Below are 21,276 nucleotides of genomic sequence, written 5' to 3'. Positions count from 1 at the left end.
GCATCATTTACAATGGGGAAGACATAGAAACCAAGTATCCGTTGACAGATAAATGGATAAAGGAGTTGTGGTATCCATATAGTGGGATACTACTCAGCTATAAAAGATGATATCTGGCCATTTGAGATAACATGGATAGACCCTGTTAAACTTATTAAAAAAAAATCAGATTTGAGGTTATCAGAGGTGGAAGATAGGTACGTAGGATTTGCATGAAGTTGGTCAGAAGGTACAAACTTCTAGTTATACGACAAATAAGTACTAGAGATGTAATATACAACATGATGACTATAGTTAACACTAGAATCCAGTGTAACTAACTGACAGTTATTGAGAGCAGAGCCTAAGAGTTCTCAAAACAAGGAAAATAATTTGTTTAATTTTTTGTTTTCATATTCCTAGGAGATAATGATATTAACAGAAGTTACTGTGGTAAATTTATTTCACAATATATTTAAGTCAAGTCATCATGCTATATGCCTTATATAATTCTATCAATTCTATCATATATTCTATCAATTATATGTCTGTAAAACTGGAGGAAAATCCAACCTCACAGAATAATCCCTAATACTCACTTGATATTCTTGGGTTTTCAGACAATAATAAAAGCTTATTCATAGCATTTTATAGTTTTGTTTTTTGAAGACACTTCAATGTATGTTCCTTTTAGCAAGTTTCCATGAGTCCTTAGACATGCTTACCACAAAACTACTGTGGACTTCCTCACCAATTCTGAATCCTAATTTTCATACATGAAGTCAGTGTCTTTAATTGCTTAAAATGGAACTTCATATATAATACCTTTTTGGTAATAAACTATGAGCTTAAAAAAAAAACAAATAAAACTTGGGGAAAGTCAAATCCCAGAAAACAAGTGGAATCTTGGTTTGTAAATAAAAGCAGGGCGACTCCACTCTTTTTCTGTAAGGCTATGTTTAAATCAGGAAATGAAATTATCAGAAGGCAAGAGTATGATCTATGGGGAAAAGCACTTAGAGTTAGAGTTGAAGGCACTTCAACGAAGCAAATACGATATAATCATTGAGTATGCACATCCTAGATGCCTGAGATAATTTGTCCACAAAAACACAAAACCGAAGACTTTTTTTTTTCTTGGTTTTCTGGTAGAAATCTGTCATTGAAAAAGAAGTCTTGTTCCCAGGGTTGGATGCAGCTCATCTCAGAGGTCTTGCCTTGATGATCGAGCCTCCTCTCAGTGGCTGCCTATTAGGCTTGTGGTTTAATTTTTTTTTTTTTACAGCTTCATTCAAAGAGTCTTTATGGTAATAATATAGCAAGCATTTTTTTCAGCATGAGTCTGTGCCAGGCAGTGGTCTACATACATTTGCTAGGGCTTGTAATCTTCAAAGCAACCGTTTATAGCAGATACTGCCCTTAACTTCCTATACAGGCAAGAATCTAGAGATTCAGACAAGTGACTTGTCCAAGGTCACACAGCTAGTCGGGACCTGTATGACTGCAGCAGGGATCTTAACTACATTGCCTTGCTGCCTTTGATGACTGCATTAAGGGTAATAGTAAACACCCCAGTTTCAGAATGTGTCAAACTGCATTGACATGAGGATCAAACGGATATGCTTTCTTATGTTTCCCAAATAAAAATGAAATGTACATGCACACAGACTACAAACATTTGCTCATCCATGGGGGAAAAAAAAAAGTCCTACCCAAACCAATAATCCCTGAATATTTTTTAAATAAAATCTCCATTTTTTTTCAGCAAACTATCTTTCTCCATTACTAATTTATTTTAAGTGATCAGTACATTATAATAGCTTGGACTATCAGAAGGTTCCAAACTTCTGACCACCAAGAAGTGGCTCAAATCTATTGGAACAAAGGAGATGCCAATAATTTGGTGGAAATTTGAGGAAAGAGGGGTATTCGTTCCACTGGGATTATGGAATTTAGTAGAAATGCCACCATATGGGAAGAGTACTTGCGATGGAAGATGACATAGAAAAGAAACTTGGAGATGGGAAGAAAGCCTTAAGTTTTATCCAGTTTAGTTCCTCTATTGGGTTAATCTACTTTGAGTTTTTAAGTCCACCTCCCCCCACCCCAACCAAAGGTCTGATTTCTATAGCATTTCATACAATTGTCAAACAGAAAACAACCTCAGAAAAAGCTGTTGTGAATCTATTTTTTCTGCTCAGACAAGTTTAATCTAATTACACTTGCAGAAAAAAAAAAAGAGAGAACACTATTTTCCAACAGAAAACAACAGACAATGCATCTTCCTTACTGAGAGTTTTACTTATCAAATATGAACTAAACTTCAAGCCAGACATCCTGGAGTGTGAAGTCAAGTGGGGCTTATGAAGCATTACTATGACCAAAGCTAGTGGAGGTGATGGAATTTCAGCTGAGCTATTTCAAATCCTAAAAGATAATGCTGTTAAAGTGCTGCACTCAATATGCCAGAAAATTTGGAAAACTCAGCAGTGGCCACAGGACTGGAAAAGGTCAGTTTTCATTCCAGTCTCAAAGCAGGGCTGCTGTTTCTGCTGCTAAGTCACTTCAGTCATGTCCGACTCTGTGCGACCCCATAGACAGCAGCCTACCAGGCTCTCCCATCCCTGGGATTCTCCAGGCAAGAATACTGGAGTGGCTTGCCATCTCCTTCTCCAATGCATGAAAGTGAAAAGTCAAAGTGAAGTCGTTCAGTTGTGTCCGACTTTTAGCGACCCCATGGACTGCAGCCTACGCCAAAGAATGTTCAAACTACCACACAATTGCACTCATTTCACACACTAGCAAGGTAATACTCAAAATCCTTCAAGCTAGGCTCCAACAGTACATTAACTGAGAAATTGTGTATGTTCAAGCTGGATTTAGAAAAGGCAGAGGAACCAGAAATCAAATTGCCAGCATCTGTTGGATCATAGAAAAAGCAAGGGAATTCCAGAAAAACATCTACTTCTGCTTCATTGACTATACTAAAGCCTTTGACTGTGTGGATAACAACAAACTATGGAAAATTCTTCAAGATGTGGGACTACCAGACCACCTTATCTGCCTCCCGAGAAGCCTGTATACAGGTCAAGAAGCACCAGTTAGAACCAGACATGGAACAATAGACTGGTTCCAAAATGGGAAAGGAGTACGTCAAGGCTGTATGTTGTCACCTTGCTTATTCAATTTATATGCAGAGTACATCATGTGAAACATCAGGATGGATGAAGCACAAGCAGGAATTAAGATTGCCAGGAGAAATATCAGTAATTTCAGATATGCAGCTGACACCACCCTTATGGCAGAAATCAAAGAGGAACTAAAGAACCTCTTGATGAAGGTGAAAGATAAGAGTGAAAGGCTGGCTTAAAACTCAACATTCAAAAAACTAAGATCATGGCATCTGGTTCCATTACTTCATGGAAAATAGATGGGGGAACAATGTAAACAGTGACAGACTTTATTTTCTTGAGCTCCAAAATCACTCTGGACAGTGACTGCAGCCATGAAGTTAACAGATGCTTACTCCTTGAAAGAAAAGCTATGAAAAACCTACACAGCATGTTAAAAAGCAAAGACATCACTTTGCTGACAAAGGTACATATAGTTAAAGCTACTCTTTTTGGTGTCATGTACAGATGTGAGAGTTGGACCATAAAGAAGGCTGAGCACCAAAGAACTGATGCTTTTGAACTGTGGTTTTGGAGAAGACTCTCTTGGACTGCAAGGAGATCCAACCAGTCCATCCTAAAGGAGATCAGTCCTGGGTGTTCATTGGAAGGACTGAAACTGAAGCTCTAATACTTCAGCCACCTGATGCAAAGAGCTGACTCATTAGAAAAGACCCTGATGCTGGGAAAGATCGCGGGCAGAAGGGGAAGGGGGCGACAGAGGATGAGATGGTTGAATGGCATCATTGACTTGGACAGGAGTTTGGGCAAACTCCGGGAGACAGTCACGGACAGGGAATCCTGGTGTGATGCAGTCTATGAGTCGCAAAGAGTCATATACAACTGAGCAACCGAACAACAAAAAAGATCAGTTAGGTATTTTCAAGACACTTAGATACATTTTAAAAAATCCTTAACATATTTTCAAAAAACTATCAGATAATTATTTCTTTTAAAATCAGCCAACTTTCAGGGATGGCATTTTTTTTTAATAAAATTGTATTTACTTAGGTCCTCTTTGATTTGTTTCATCAGTGTTTTGTAGATTTTTGGGGGGGGGTATTTTTTTTACTTTATTTTACTTTACAATACTGTATTGGTTTTCATTTTATATCTACTGATTACTGGGAATGGTTTTAATGCCCATGATCCCTGATGGGAGCAGGATGGTTACTAATACAAATATTGTGTAGCAAGTGTGAAGCAGCCTCATTTTAAAAACTCTTGTCTTCATGGATAATGCTTATCTGGAGAGTGAAAACTGACAGCAGCCAGTATGAAAATGAAAAGAGCAACCAAATATGTGACTGACTCACAAATTATCTTTCCCAATCTCTTGATGTTTAGTAAGTTTCTGGAAGAAAGGAAAGAAGCTTTTTAACTTAATTTTATGTGGGTATCTAGAAGTATTAAGAGAAGGGCTAAGTCAGCTGGAATAAAACAAAGTAGAGTACTGAGAATTATTTGGATGATTAATTCCTAAAGAAAGTTATTATGGAAAAGGAATATTAATTTTGGAGACAATTAAACTAGCTATGCATATTAAATTATCTGTGTAACTTCTCTACTGCTTTGCCAGAAAGAGCTCATGGTTTGTGAATTTTCCAACAAAGCCTGCTACAGTATAGGCTTCATAATTAAGGACTTAGATTATTCTTACTATTGCAGATAGGTTGATCAGGTGAGGAAAAAAGGTATAATACAATGTAGGTATTGTAATACATATATATATATACATATATATATATAAAGAGAGCATATAAGTACAATATATGTATACAACAAAGATCTGCCTAGTCAAAGCTATGTTTTTCCAGTAGTCATGTATGGATGTGAAAGTTGAACTATAAAGAAAGCTGAGCACGGAAGATTTGACGCTTTTGAACTGTGGTGTTGGAGAAGACTCCTGAGAGTCCCTTGGACTGCAAGGAGATCCAACCAGTCCATCCTAAAGGAAATCAATTCTGAATATTCATTGAAAGCACTGATGCTGAAGACTGATGTCCAATACTTTGGCCCCCTGATGCAAAGAACTGACTTATTTGAAAAGAGCTTGATGCTGGGGAAGACTGAAGGTGGGAGGAGAAGGAGATGACAGAGGATGAGATGGTTTGATGGCATCACTGACTTGATGGACATTGAATTTGAGTAAACTCGGGGAGTTGGTGATGGACAGGAAGGCCTGGCGTGCTGCAGTCCATGGGCTCACATAGAGTCGGAATGACTGAGCAACTGAACTGAACTGAAACACTATTGGGGCTAGTAGTAAAGAATCCATCTGCCAATGCAGGAGACACAAGAGATGCGAGTTCGATCCCTGGGTCGGTAAGATACCCTGGAGTATGAAATGGCAACCCACTCCAGTATTCTTGCCTGGAGAATTCCATGGACAGAGGAGCCTGGTGGGCTATGGTCCATGGGGTCTCAAAGAGCTGTACATGACTGAAGCAACTTAGCACAGCACAGCATGTATAATCTCCAAGTAAGATATATATATATATATATATATATACACAAAATATGTGTACATAGATATATATTATATACACAGATCATACATTATATATACACATATATAATTTCCAAGATATACATATAAAATGTATACACATCCTAAAGTATATATATAGTATATAGATATAGTAAATCTATTGATGTAATATACACAAGCATATTAGATGTACACACATGTGTATTTTACATATACACATAATTTCCAGGTAAGATTCATATGGCTATGATTCACAGGCTAATGCAGAGGGAAGTAAAAGCTGGAGTAACTGGTAGTGGGTGGACAGGATGCAAAGACAAAAAGGTCTGGACCAACTACCATGGAATGTTTGCTCTTTGGGTCTGCATCCATGAGACTGTGTCAGCTTCATCTCTCTGTGATGTGCAGATCTCTGCTCAGAGATCTTTCTCCTGTATGCAGGTCCATTACTCAGGGCTCACCAATCTCCAAGGAAAATGACAATTAATTATTCAAGCATTTATTTATTCTTCATACTAAAAAAAAATAGTGTCATATTACTCATCCCCTTAAGTAGACTCCCTCCCTGAGCCTCATGTACTGATTCATTTTCAAAGTACATTTTTTCTCATCTGCAAAAACAGTGAATCATTATTTAAGGGGTTTGCAATAAAAGTTACAGGTGTTTCTCTTAATATTTAAGGTATTTTCATTTATGTAGGTTGAAGAACACTATACTTTCTATACACTGTATTTTTGTTGTTGTTGTTGTTGATATTCTTTTCCTATCTCACTTGTTATTTTCTGTATCATTTGCTGGTTCTCTGCTCAATTTTTACTTTGGAGTGCTTCAGGGTTCAGTCTTCGAACTCATGATTGTTCTCTTACTAAGTGAACTCATCAGACTTCAGGGCTATAATGTTCATCAGTAGGCTGACATTCAAACAAATTTCCCTCATCATGACTGCTCTCAATCTCAGGGCTCAATTGCTCACTTGATCCTGCCACTTGACTATCTTAACAGGCACCCAGAACAGATATAAAATAGAACTATTGATTTCCAAGATCCCTACTCCTTCACCTATTAGGTTGGTACAAAAATAACTGCACTTTTACTCTGTTGAATTTTCCTGTTCGATACTGGAATATATTCTTAAATAAATGTCATGTTATACTATGTATGTGTGCATAGTCGTGTCCAACTCTTTGCAACCCCATGGATGATACATCATTTTTATGTACATTTTTCACTTTGTTTTTTTTTTGCTGATAAATTATTACTTTCTGTTTATTTTATATTTAGACTATGGAAATGATGTTAGACAAAAGGCAAATTCAGGTGATTTTTAAATTCAATTTCAAAATGGGTCATAAAGCAGCAGAGACAACTTGCAACATCAACAATACATTTGCCCAGGAACTGCTCATGAACGTACAGTTCAGTGGTGGCTCAAGAAGTTTCGCAAAGGAGACAAGAGCCTTAAAGATAAGGAGTGTAATGCGCATCCATGGCTGATCCATGTAGACGCATGACAAAAGCCACCATGATACTGTATAGTAATTACCCTTCAATTAAAATAATTTTTTTAATGAAATAAAATTCAGCTGAAGGAAAATATTAAAAAAAAAAAAGATGAGGAGTGTAGGGTCAACTATTGGAAGCTGACAACAACCAAATGAAGGGATAATCCAAACTGATTCTCTTAGAACTACAGAAGTTCCCAGACTTCAACGTCAACAATTCTATGGAGGTTCAGACATTTGCAGCAAACTGGAAAGGTGGAAAAGCTTGGTAAGTGCGTTCCTCATGAGCTGGTTGGAAAAATCAAAAAAATTCTTTTTTGAAGTGTTGTCTTCTCTTCTTGTATGTAACAACAACAAACTATTTGTCAACTGGATTGTGACGTTTGACTAAAAGTGGATTTTATATGAGACAACTGGAGATGACCAACTCAGTGGCTGGACCGAGCAGAAGCTTGAAAGCATTTCCCAAAGCCAGTCTCATACCAAAAAAAGGTCATGGGCACTGTTTGACGGCCGGCTGCTGGTCTGATCCACTACAGCTTTCTGAATCCTGACGAAACCATTACATATGAGACGTATGCTCAGCAAATCAGTGAGATGCACTGAAAACTGCAATGCCTGCAGCCAGCATTAGTTAATAGAATGAGCTCAGTTCTTCCACAAGACAACACCTGACCTCATGTTGCACAACCAATGCTTCCAAAGTTGAACGAATTGGGCTACCACGTTTTGCCTCATCTGCCATATTCACCTGACCTCTTGCCAACCAATTACCACTTCTTCAGGCACCTCAATAACTTTTTGCGGGCAAAATGCTTCCACACCAGCAGGAGCCAGAAAATGCTTTGCAAGATTTCATCAAATCCTGAAGCATGCATTTTTACACTAAAGGAATAAACAAACTTATTTTTTGCTGGCAAAAATGTGTTGATTGTAATGGTTCCTCTTTTGATTAATAAAGATGTTTTTGAGCCTATTTATAATGATTTAAAATTCAGTCTGAAATTGCAATTTCTTTTTGACCAAGCTAAAACTTCTTCCCTAGATATTCCCCATCTTAGAAAATGGCAACTCCTGTGCTCACACCAGAACCCAAAGAATTTAGATTCCTTTATCCTACCCTTTCATATCTTTCCAGGGACTAGTGTCCTGGAAGACAATTTCTCCACAGATTCAGGGGCAGCAGGGGAATGGCTTCAGGATGATTCAAGTACATTACACTTGTTGTGCATTTTATTTCTATTATTATTACATCAGCCCCATCTCAGATCATCAAGCATTAGATTATGTAGGTTGGGACCCTTGTTTCAAGGCATTAGGAAGTTCTATTGATTCAATTTCCAAATTACATCCCAATTTCCAGTGCTTGCTTTCATGTATACTGTTATATTCCAAGGAGAGCCACTGTCTCTTGATTAAAAACTTGAATGGAACTACTTCTAATGGGTCTTACTGTCTCACTGTTGCCCTTGAAACTATGCTCTCAGCTGTCAATGACTTCTTAAAATGTTCATAAAGTCAAGTAATCTTCTTACTTAAAACTTTCCACTGACTTTCTACCCCTCCCAGAATAAAACCATGATTCCATTTCTGATAAACAATAAAAGTTATCTGGGCTCAGCCTCCACCCACAGCCTCCCATATTCCCATGCTCTGTGTCCACTGGCTATCCCTTCTTTCTCTGCCTCAAAGGTGCCTCAGTAGTTCCTCTACTTCTGTCAGAGCCTTTACACCTGATTTTTCCCTCCTGGTTTCCCTTCAGTTCTTCCCATTGCTGTGTTCTCGCATTTCAGCTTTCAATCAACCATTACTTCCTCAGGGAGGCTTTCACTATGACTCCACCTAAACTAAGAGCATAGTGATGCTCCAACACATTACCTTATTTGATTAATTTCATGTAATATTAGTGTAAGCACAAGAAGTGATTTTATTGGAGTATAATTGCTTTATAATGTGTTAGTTTCTGCCGTACAATGAAGTGATTCAGCCAAGTGTATACATATATTCCCTTCCTCTTGGACCTCTGTTCCACCCCACCCTCATCCCATCTCTCCAGGTAATCACAAAGCTCCCTGTACTGTACAGAAGCTTACCACTAGGTATCTATTTTATCCATGGTAGTTTATGTATGTCAGTCCTAATCTCCCAGTTCATCCCACCCCTCTCTTCCCTCCCAGTGTCTACATGTCTGTTCTTCACATCTATGCCTCTTAGAATGATCCATGCTCAGTCACCTAGTTGTGTCCAAATTTTTGTGGCCTCATTGACTGTAGCCTGCCAGGCTCCTCTGCCTATGGAGTTTTCCAGACAGGGATACTGGAGTACAGTGCCAATGCCTACTCCAGGGGATCTCCCCAACCCAGGGATCACATCTGCATCTCTTGTATCATTGGCAGGCGGATTCTTCACCACGAGTGCCACTCAAGAAGCCAAATTATTCATTATTCAGCTTAGCACTGAAACAGAGCTAGGACTCTATGGTCCTTACCCCACCCCCTATCCCCGTCCTCCACTTGCCTTTAAAAAAAAAAAGAATTATTGAAGTATAGTTGATTTACAGTGTTGTGTTTCTGCTGTACAGCAAAGCGAATCAGTTATACATATATCCACTTTAGATTCTTTCCCCATATAGGTTATTACAGAGTATTCAGTCATGTTTCCTGTGGTATACAATAGGTTCTCATTAGGTATCTATTTTATATATAGTACTGTATTATATGTGATCCCAGCCTGCTTGCCTTTTGCTTGTAGAAGAACTTTAGCCAAAAGATAAGTTTCATCGGAGAAGTGAGAAAATACAGAAGCAAAGGAAAGTAGTCAAATAGGAAAAAACAATAACTTAATCAGTAAGCAAATTCAAATGAATTTGATTGGTTCCTCCTCAAGAGCTACAGATAATATTCTGAACCATATATCCTGTGAGCTGTCTTGTAGATACTAAAACCCCCAGCAGGTGGAAGGAGTTAACTACATGATGACGGGACTATAGCCACATGAGCTGTCTGCCACAATTCCAAGAACTGGCCTCCACGTAATGGAAACTAACAGACCCTAGAATGAAGACTAACTGTACCTACAGCAATAAACTTCATGCTGAGCAGACCACACTGTGACCAATTTCAAGACGACTGTCAGAGTTGATTGTATGCAGGCCCCTCCCTCCATCCATAAAAGCTCTTGCCCACTTTTTGTGGGCAAGATTGTCTGTGGGGCAGGCAGAGGGTGGGTGGGGGAACTGACCTTTGGACAGGAGTCTGCCCTGACCCCTCATCACGTTGGTGGCCTCTAAAATAAAGCAAACATTCTTTTCCCACAACTTTGCCTCTTTAGACTAGCTTCAGAGGGGTAAGCAGCTGGATCCCACTTTCAATAACAGCACAATGGAAAATATTATCATGTTAAGAGTAGAGCCCTTGTTTGTTACATGTCGTGTGTTCCTGATGCAAAGAACTGTGCCTAATACAAGGAAGGAATTAAAAATAGATGTACCCCAAAGTGAATGAACGGAAACTATATGAATCAAGAGTAGGGGGATTTGGCCTCCTCAGAGAAGTCAGAAGGGCTACCATTAGGAGGTGACATTGATGACTCGGTGGGCATGATGTAGCTTTCCTTCTAAGAGTGAGTTGCAGGGGAGCATGAGGTTGTGGAGTTGAACACTTTTGGCAAGGGGGATGGCATATGTCAAGACTCAAGAGGAACACTGGTGTGCTACAGCAGGGATCTCTAACCTCTGGGCCACAGACCTGTATGTCCTGTCAGATACGCAGCAGCATTAGATTAGAAATAAAGTGCACAATAAATATAATGTGCTTGAATCATCCCAAAACCACTCCCCTCACCCTCAGTCTATGAAAAATTGTCTTCAATTAAATTGGTCCCTCGTACCAAAACAGGTAGGGAGTGCTGCTCTAGAAACAAAGGGCTTGTGTGCCAAGAGGGCTGGTGTTATAGGTGGTGAATGAAAGTCGCTCATTCGTGTCCAACTCTTTTTGACCCCATGGACTGTATAGTCCATGGAATTCTCTAGGCGAGAATACTGGAGTGGGTAGCCTTTCCTTTCTCCAGGGGATCCTCTCAACCCAGAGATTGAACCCAGGTCTCCCGCATTACAGGCAGATTCTTTATCAGCTGAGCCACAAGGGAAACTCATAGCTGGTGACCTCTGAGCAAATTGCCTCTTTCTTCATTCATTAGCAAAACTTTATGTGAAATTATAAAGCATTCTCAAGGCCCACACACACTTCCTCTCCCTTTTGTTCTGTAAGGATCCCCAGAAATCTGTACAGCCTACCAATTAAAAATTGCTAATTTGAAAAAAGCATAAATTGTACTAGGGGAAGACTTCCTGGGATTCATTTATTGGGCTATACTCCTCTGCAAGGGAGGTGCTCTCTCTATGGACAGTGCCAAGCCTAGTTCTGACACGCAGGGAATTTGATATTAGAATCCTCTCAGGGAGCTGAGATGGCAGTCCTTAACTGGGAGTTAGAACATGTGAGCCTTCACCCCAGGGTTGTTATGCAAGATCAGGACTCTCAGGCCTTGATGGCCTTGAAACCCACTGATCTGGTTTACCTTGCAGAACTTCAACTTTCTCAAAAAAAATTTTTTTTTTAATGGCACAGTAGGGACTTCCCTGGTGGTCCAGTGGCTAAGAATCTGCACTCCAACTGCAAGGGGGCCCAGGTTCAATTCCTGGTTGGGGAATTAGATCCCACATGCCATTACTAAGGAGCAACAAGATCAAAGATCCCAAGTGCCACAACTAAGATGCTGCAGAGGCAAATACATAGATAGAGATAAATATTTTTAAAAAAAAATAAAAAAGGGCACAGTATAGAGACCATTATTCCAAAGAAAGAAAAAGAATGGAACCTCAGCCATCAGTTATTATCAATACAACCATGAGTGAATTATCTCAACTCTCTGAGTGATGAGAATTAAATATAATCATATACTCCCAATCCTAAAGCAGTGCCTGGCACACAATGATAGCATAATTGAAATTATTATTCATTAGTTATGGTGGTTATTAATATCAATTTTCAGTAGAATTGCTACAGTTGAGAAACTCTATCCTAAAAAAATCTGTCCTTGTAACGTTTTGATGGGAGCAGAAAGCTTGAGTATTTGTTTCCATATTTGTTTACCTTCTCTGTTTCCTACTAACTCAAAAAATAATACTTTGCCTAGAACATAGGAGGCAGTCAATAATATTTTAATCATATGAAGCGAAAGGAATACTTTGTAACCCCTATTTCAACTCAGTTTCCTTTGGCAAAGAATACTTGACTCATATTACAAGGTTTCAGGATTAAGTTAAATTGGTCTCTGTGCCTCTTTCTCTTAACTCTTCTAAGTATTTAGAAACAGGAGTAAATTTTAATAAATGCAAAGCTTGTGGACAAAAATTTCATCTCTCGTGTGCGTCATCAATGTAACTATAAGGTTAAACTGCTTTGTTTTTGCTTCAGAGCCCTGCAAGAAAGGCACATTTGGAAGAGATTTTATGCCTGAGAGACTGTTACAAAAGTGGCCTGTCATACTCTTGAAGGGGAAGATGCTGACTTAAGGGAAATGACAATTTCATGCGCTGCACCTGAGGCTTAAAATCTCAGCTGAAATCAAGTGAGAAGCCTATTTTCAAGAAGCAAAGAGACGCAGGTAGGTATCAATGAGGCTCTGGTACCACACGATGGTGCTTCTCAGCCCTCGCTGCACATGACAATCACCTGGGGAAATTAAAAACCATGGAGATGCCTAACCCTCAAGATTTTAAAGGAAACCTCTGAGTTGAGCTAGGTAGCAGATTACAAAGTTCTGGTGTCACTTGTATACACTGCCAGGGCTGAGAACCCCTGGTTAGGAGAAGAAATAAAGGACCATTAAAATATTTGAGCTGCTTGGGAGAGCTACATCAGGCAATATTGCTGGCTTTTTACTTTGCAATATGAATTAGCTGTCCTGATATGTAGGCTGTCAACAAATCTTATACAACATCCTTAGAACAACACCTGACATCTGCGTTTTTGTCAGTTTCCAGAGGCACGTAATATCATGTTTAATTCTCAAAACTGCCCTTAAGAATAACCAGAAAATATATTCATTTTTTAAAGGTTAAAAAAAAAAATGAGCTCAGAAAACTCACTTGAAAAAAAAAAAATAAAAAAAGAAAGAAAGAAAACTCACTTGACTCACCCAAATTTCAGTCAGTTGGGTCCTTCTTTTTTGCCACTTATTTCTTCAATAATATATTAAGCATGAGGTATGTGATGAAGGCTTATGTGTTAACTAGTTCTGGGATGCCAGCAGCAGGATGCAGAATTCCAGGCAAGAGGAGGCTCCATGGCGACAGGAACATGGCGTCACCAAACAAAGTGAAAGACCGTTTCGTGCTAAGAGTTTTGTCCGAGCGTGCTGGGGTAAGGACTTGTACAGGTTTGAAATCACCACAACCGGAGTCCACTGCTCTTCTGGCCTCAGTTCCTTGTCTTCACCACTCATACACTTCTCTGTCCACCCCAGGCATTTAATCTCCATTTCAGCACACAGTCTTTTTTGTTAGATACTATGTTTTCCTGTCGTGGTGGCGACTACCCCTACCTATACTTCAGGGGCACCTTCACGCAAACCCTTCAATTTTCTCGCAGCCAGTATTTGAACATGTGACCAAGGGCTGGCCAATCCTGTGCCTGCTCACTCTGTTTAGTGATTGGTCTAAAATTTAGGGCGTTACCAGGATGGCCCACAGAGACCTTCGGCGTGATTTCATTCGAGGATACCGGGAGACAGTGCTCTCTTCCGGGTGGATCGTGAGCTATGAGATGCCTTCTCTTTTGCGTCTTGAAGAGATGTCTGTCACAGGAGACACGAGTGAAATCTCGGACCATATTGTGCTGTGCCTTGAAACCACCTGTCTTGGATTCCCAATTACTCAAGACAATAAATTACTTATACTGCATCAAGACGTATGAGTTTTGTCAGTTTTGCAACAGAAAATAATCTGGTCATTACACCATATGTCTCAATAAAGATTTGGGGCGTTTGAATGTGTTTTTGATGAACCAGTTTTAGCTCAGAATGGGGCTGTTAATGCATACTTGAAAAATCTTAAGGATCATTCCTCTGCAATCATAGCCTTTGGCCTTGCTACAAAGGACATTTCTCAGAGCATCATGGAGTGTGATCCTACATCAGTGCAGTGCTTCTTGAGGTACACTTCTGGACCAACAGTATCAGCATCACTGGTTAGAAAGGCAAAGTCTCAGGCCCTTTTTAGGACTTGGGGTAGCAGAAACTCTAGGTGGAGCTTGGCAATATGGGCTTCAACAAGCCCTCCAGGTGATCTTGATGCAAGCTAAAAATAGAGAATTACTACTGTAGAGTCCAAACATGTCCCTCTCTTTTAATCAGAGGTAGCTACAGCACATTTTTGCATTTATTACATACACACAAATATTCCTTGTCTAAACAATTTGCCAGATCTATAGAATCTGAAAGTGTCTTAACCTGTTTCTGTTAATAATGACAATAAACAGTAAAAGTCACAGTAGCTGTGAGTTGAATGCTTCATTCAATGTTTCTAATAGACAAAGAATCATACCACTTTCTGTACACGTATTACTTTCTTTTTGACTGTTGGCACTGTGTGATGTTTTTGGTTTCAGTCTTTCCCCAAATGAATAATTCACCATACCCTGGAAACTGTTCCTGGATTAGGACTTTGGAAGTACATCTCCTATATTTATTTGTGGGATGCATTTTTGTGGCCCTTTTTAGTCTTTCAGGAGAGAGAACATCATTTGAAAGAATCACCAAGAAGCTTCTGATGGTAAAACGAGACACTTTTGCAAGGAGCTTAGGGATAGAAAGTTTTTGCAAATAATTCATTATTTGCGTGTTATCACAAAAGCATGTCTAACCCAGGTGGAATGTTGCACAATTTGCAAGTCATTTGTTTTCAGTATGGCAACTTGAAGCTAGTAAAAGTACTCTGCTACTGTGGGGAGGGAATCTTAAGTTATTTATTTAGTGGCGCTGATTGTTTAGACAGATTCAAATGTAGTAGTTTCAAATGCTGATTCATATCAGCCAACTGAGCACCTTAAGAATTATCCAGGGGCTTGTGGAAAGTACGGTTTTCTGAGGTTCTGAGTCCAATGATCTGGAAGAGAGCCCAGGAATCTATATTATTTGCAAAAGCTTTGAAGCTAGATCAGGGTTCTCTCTAAATCAAGACCGTTGGTTTACAAACTATGCATTAATTATTTGGAGGAACTGTCCTAAGGCCAATGGGCAATCCTTCAGTGAGGTGCCACTTTTATCTGTTTTGTATTCTGAATTTTGGTGTAAGGTTTCATTTAAAGAAAGGAATATGCTTTTTCATTTAAAGAAAGGAATAGTGATTTTTTAAAATCACTATTTTGATTTACTCTTTTGCTTAATGTTGTAGGAGCTTTGGGACTGGAGTCCAGGCCTCTCTCTACCATTACAAAGCTCCTTCTGCCTGCACCAAAGGGCCAACAAGGATCCAGGACTATTGAGGGGAAAAGAGTTTGCTCAGAATTGTCTAGCTTCCAGCTACAAAGCAGGTTTAGGGATATGATAATATGACCAGGTCCTCTATGTCTTCTAACTTATGATAGTCACCATTTAAAAGCTGGCTGTTTTTGAACTCGGCTTGTTCATTCACAGAAATCTGCAGAGAGGTGACGCGGACTCTGTGTCAGTTTGCTGAGGTCCTGTGAGTGAGAGCTAGAGAGAGAATGGTTAAAGTTGTCATAGGCTTTGGGTTTAAAGTAGAGAAAGCTGAAACTGTCTTTCTTCTTCTTTGGGGGATCTCCTATTGCTTCTGATTGTGCATGTTTTTGGTTTTAATATTTTAAGACACAGGTTTTAAGATTCTTGTTATGGAAATAAAGAAGCACTATTTTATCTAACACTATGTATCTAAACACTATTTTATAAAACTCTGAGGGGGGCAATTTATGATTATGAGACCTCGACACAGATTTTGGAGAAGAACTGAAAAGTATTCATTAACAAATATGTATTTAAGGCATAGGCTGAGAAACTGAGGTTCATGGGAAAGTAAGGAAGAGACTGTGCAAACGTGTACATATAATATGTGTAGAACCAACTACCCCCACAATCACACATAAAACGCATGCACTCTGTCTCACAGAGATTGTTTCTAAGTTTCCTTTGTAAATATGAGGCAAGCAACAGGAAAAAAAAAATATTGTATAGTCCCCCTTACTAACTGGGATACAATCTGCTGGTGGCTACATTTGTCCTTCTAAGAAACCACAAAAGGCTGGTTTTGTGCTCAAAAGATGACCGCGGAGTAAAGTGATACTCCTTTTCATAGGGAGCATAGAACTTTCATAGTTCTGTTTAGTTGTTTTATTTTTTTTTAAGAATAAACAGAAATAAAAACCTTTTTCTTTTTAAACCTGATGTAAAGAATTAATAAGTTATTTTACCAAAAAATGTTCAAGTTCTTGCCCCAAACAGATCCAAGTCAGGGTGTTAGGAACTGTGCCCCTATAGAGAACATGTTGCATTATTACCCGAAAGAGGGGATAATTAGGATTCTTCAGAGAAACAAAGCCAACAGGATGTGCATCTACATAAAGAGATTTATTATAAGAAATTATTTCATGTAATTAGGAAGGTAGGCAAGTCTCAAGACTGCTGGGTGAGCTAGAGACTATTGTTGAGTCAGAGTCAGTGGTGTAGTTCCTGTTCTAATCCAAGCTGGGAACCAGGCCTTACAGGGTATAGGGAGTGGACCTTTAATGGGCATCCAGCCCAGTAGAGAATGATCAGACCTGGACATTAGAAAGACTCAAAGGTTAAGTGATACTGTAGGAAGTGTTCTAAATTATACTCTTCAATCCCCATTATTAACAGAGTAAGGTCACGATAGTATTTAAACTATTTTCTACATAGTTAGTATTCATGAGTTGGGCTTTAAATGGTTGGACACCAGTTTTGAAATAAGTTTGTGGAATCAAAACAAATCACTTTTGTCTTTAAACTGTCGCAGAGCCAAGAAATATGACGTAAGAGGAAGGGTAAGAGGAAGACTTGTTTCCCTCATAGCACAGTAATTCAATTTTACTTTGATCTGTAATAGTAATACATTTTCCCTTCTAAGAACCCCCCAACTGCATATTCCAGTATAGAGCCCACTATGTAGTCAGGGTGCTTGTATCTGACAAAATTCTCTGTTGTTTTAGGAGATTATATCTAAACACCTTTATTCTTTTGTGCCAGCTTCAGAAATCCTCATGCTGCCAGACTTTGAATGTGATATAAGTATCAACCCCCAAATAAGAAAGTAAATTCTGACAGAGCTATATAATCAAAAGTAATTTTCTTTTTGCAACCATTCCACAAAGAAATAGAAAATATTTGAAGTTCTTCAACTACTTCCACTGTCTTAAAGTAGTATTCTTTTTTAAGAGTTGTCATATGAAGCTAGATCAAAGCTGAAATAATAATATCTTGCATCATTTTATTTTTTTATTTTGGTACTTCTTCCCTAACTTACAGCCTGTCTCTTTTAAATGTCCCCACTATCCTTTCATTTTACCTTCTGGGCAATCTTTTCTCAAATCAAAGAGTGGAATTTTCTTGGTATGTTTTAAATACTTTAGAGCCACCCCTGTATTTCTAGGCAATAGTCTCATGAGCTCCAGTCTACACAAGGAAAAGCAGAACGTATAGCCTGGGGGATTTGGGAAAGGAAGTGAAGACACCATTGCTGGGATCACCTATCTGCTGCCTTTGACTTTGAAAATGAGTGAGCCCAAGGTGAAGACCAAGACAGGCCATATATAACAAAGGCATCTGGAAAGTTTCAAATGGTGCAGATTTATCTTCCAATTAAAAATAGAAACCTAAGTTTTAAAAAATAAGCCTTTGGAGAGGAAGTATCTCACCTCACCTCTAAACCAGAGCACAGCACATTCTAAGTCCAAAGATAGAGATACATCTGTGGTGCTTTATAGAGGTGACAGAAGAGGTGATAAACCAGAGAGGCACTGATAGTTGAGGCTTTGCCTGGTGCGAAATGTCGGTACCAGTGCCACTGAGAAGCAGAGGAGGAAGGCTTAGGGCATTTTTTCATGCATCCAGAGGGCTGTGAGGGAAGATTTCATAGAGTAAGAGGTGTTTGCCTTATGGCCTAGATCATATATTCTGTGTACTGCTGCCCAAATTCTTTGACTAGGGAACTATGCAGCTGTAAGTATAGATGTGATCTGCCCGCCTAACACTCGAAAGCTCGTGGCAGTCTCCTATGGCTCAGCATCCTGCATAACCAGAAATAACAACAAAGGCCAGCCTTCACTGCATACTTAATACTTCTTAGGCATATGGGTAAGTGCTTTGCATACATTATCTCACTGACTCTTCCAGGAAATACAGTGAACTATCACCATGACCACTTTACACATGAGGAGATGAAGTTGAAAGATATAAAGTATTTTGTCCATTCAGCTAGAGAGTGTGAGAAAAGGAATACAATTCCAACAGAACCAGCAACATAATCCGTGAGGCCCTCTGTTTATAAAGCTTATTATTTTCATTATTTCTAAAACCGCTTTTAATTAAAAAATCTACACATATTTAATGTACGTAATTTGATGTGTTTGGACATGTGCCGATACCCACAAAATCATCACCTCCAAAATTTTCCTTGTGTCTCTTCGTTTTGGTTGTGTGTATATATGGGTGTATACGTATTAACACTTGACATGAGATCTACTTTGCTAACAAATGTTTAAGTGCTCATTGCTATATTGTCAACTATAGGCAGAATGTTGTACAGGCAATTTCTAGAACTTATTCATTCTTGCATAACTGAGACTTTATACATGTTGAATAACATTATCTTATTTTCTTCTCCTCCCAGCTTCTGGCAAATGCCAATCTATTTTTCCTTCTATGAATTTGTCTATTTTGGATACCAAAGTGGAATCATGCAATATTTGGCCTTCTGTGACTGGCTTACGAGCAAGCATCTTTTAATTTTAAGGCTGGAGTCAAAATCTGCAGGGATGCTGGAGCCCAAGAAAATAAAGTCTGTCACTGTTTCCATTATTTCCCCATCGATTTGCCATGAAATGATGGGACTGGATGCCATGATCTTCGATTTTTGAATGTTCAGTTTTAAGCCAGCTTTTTCACTCTCCTTTCACTTTCATCAAGTGAATCTAGTTCCTCTTTGCTTTTTGCCATAAGGATGATGTCATCTGCATATCTGTGATTATTGCTATTTCTCTTCACAATCCTGATTCCAGTTTGTGCTTCATCCAGCCCAGCATTTTGCATGATGTACTCTGCATAGAAGTTAAATAAGCAGGGTGACAATATACAGCCTTGAAGTACTCCTTTCCCAATTTGGAACCAGTCTGTTGTTCCATGTCTGGTTTTAATTGTTGCTTCTTGACCTGTATACAGGTTTCTCAGGAGGCAGGTAAGGTGGTCTTGTATCCCCATCTCTTTCAGAATTTTCCATAGTTTATTGTGATCCACACAGTCAAAGGCTTTAGCATAGTCAATGAAGCAGAAGTAGATGTTTTTTCAATAATTCTCTTGCTTTTTCTATGATCCAATGGATGTTGGCAATTTGATCTCTGGTTCTTCTGGCTTTTCTAAATCCAGCTTGAACATCTGGAAGTTCTCAGTTCACATACTGTTGAAGCCTAGCTTGGAGAACTTTGAGCATTTCTTTGCTAGTGTGTGAGATGAGTGCAATTGTGTAGTGACTTGAACATTCTTTGCCATTACCTTTCTTGGGGATTGGAATGAAAACTGACCTTTTCCTGTAGCTTTGTTATGTATTTTGAAATGAAAGAAGCGTGATGGCCCCAGTTCTGCTTTTGTTTCTCAAGACTTACTTGGTCTATTTGTGGTCTTTTGTGATACCACATGGAATTTTGGATTAGTTTTTTCTTTGCCTGAGAATAATGCCATTGGGATTTTGATTTGGGATAGTATTGAATCTTTAGATCACTCTGGGTAGCATCAGCATTTAAATAGTAATATATATTCCAGTCCATGAATGTCAGATGTATGCTCATTTATTCAAGTTTCTTTAATTTATTTTATCAATGTTTCATAGTTTTCAGCACACAGACCTTTTAACACCTTGGTTAAACTTATTCCTGGGTATTTCATTCATTTTGAGACTATGATAAATAGAATTGTTTTCTTCATTTCCTTCTTGGATAGATTATTGTTATTGTATAGACATAAAACTGATGTTTGTATGTTGATCTTGTATCCTGCAACTTTACTGAATTTGTTTACTAGTTCTAACAGGTGTGTGTGTGTAATGTTTTGGGTTTTCGATGTATAAAAGTGTATTATCTGCAAACAGAGATAATTTTATTTCTTCCCTTTTGATTTGGCTGCCTTTCATTTCTTGATCTTGCCTAATTACTGTGGTTAGGGATTCCAGTGCACTATATTGAATAGAATGGCACCCCACCCCACTACCCTTGCCTGGAAAATCCCATGGATGGAGGAGCCTGGTAGGCTCCAGTCCATGGGATTGCTAGGAGTTGGACCTGACTGAGTGACTTCACTTTCACTTTTCACTTTCATGCACTGGAGAAGGAAATGGCAACCCACTCCAGAGTTCTTGCCTGGAGAATCCCAGGGATGGGGGAGCCTGGTGGGCTGCCATCTATGGGGTCGCACAGAATCGGACACGACTGAAGCGACTTAGCAGCAGCAGCAGCAGCAGCAGCAATAGTGGACATCCGTGATTTGATCCAGATCTCTGAGGAAAAGTCTTCAGCATGTCATCATTGAGTGTAATGCGAATTGTGGACTTGTTTTACATGGCCTTTATTATGTTGAGATAAATTCCATCTACATCTCCTTTGTTGAGTGTTTCTATTATAAAAGTATGAGTTAGTCAGATGCTATTATTTTTGCCTCTATTGAGATAATCGTATGATTTTTATTCTAATTATGTTAATATGATAGATAGCATTTACCAATTTTCATATGTCAAACAATTCTTGCCTCCTAGAAATAAATCCCACTTGATCATGGTGTATGATTCTTTTAATGTTCTGTTATGTTTGGCTTAGCAAGTATTTTTTTGAG

The sequence above is a fragment of the Capra hircus genome, chromosome 22 (genome assembly GCF_001704415.2).
Source record: "Capra hircus breed San Clemente chromosome 22, ASM170441v1, whole genome shotgun sequence".
Lineage (NCBI taxonomy): Eukaryota > Metazoa > Chordata > Mammalia > Artiodactyla > Bovidae > Capra > Capra hircus.
Note: the sequence above shows the minus strand (reverse complement) of the source record.